Below are 785 nucleotides of genomic sequence, written 5' to 3'. Positions count from 1 at the left end.
ATATATATATATATATATATATCCACTAATTATATGCAGAATTTACAGTTAATATCGGATCTAAACGGTACTAATGATTAAAGATCTCTTAATCATCAGCTGGAGCCATTTTCGATTTCTTTCCTTAAGAAAAGTGTTTCGATATACTGATTAATTATTATATTAAAACATTTTTTCCTAAGAGAGTTAAACGCGAAAAATCGCATATATGAGCACAGGTGGGATTGAATCCGGATCTACAGATAATCGCGAGATAATCACACCGCAAACGATACTTGACGCCTCAAATCTAATATATTTAGAACTTCTTTAAAAAAATGTTTGCAGCTAATAAAAAAAGCAATTTTTTTATATGTGAATTTATACGTATATGCATATAAATATAAGTCATAAGTTATACAATAAATTATATAAGTTATATAAATTATATAAATTATATAGTAATTTGTTAATGTTATCGGTAAACATTAAAAAAAATTAAATTTATTATGATAATAAACAATAATTTATTATTTGAATAAGAAAATTAAATAAATAAAGTTAAAATTAGAACTAATTAAAATAAATTATCTATAAATTAATACATAATACATTAGTAAAAATTTCAAATACGAAATGCTAATATAATATGTAATGCACGCGTAATACATAAATGTTAGATTTGTAGTTATTTTATTCGACTAATTGCCGGAAAAAGAATTTAATTAGAGAATGCTTTTGTGATGTCTAAATGTGTACACAGTAATTTAAATTATCGTTAAATGACAATGCTTTATATAATAAAT

The sequence above is a fragment of the Atta colombica genome, unplaced genomic scaffold (genome assembly GCF_001594045.1).
Source record: "Atta colombica isolate Treedump-2 unplaced genomic scaffold, Acol1.0 scaffold111, whole genome shotgun sequence".
NCBI classification, from domain to species: domain Eukaryota; kingdom Metazoa; phylum Arthropoda; class Insecta; order Hymenoptera; family Formicidae; genus Atta; species Atta colombica.
This window is presented reverse-complemented; position numbering follows the sequence as displayed.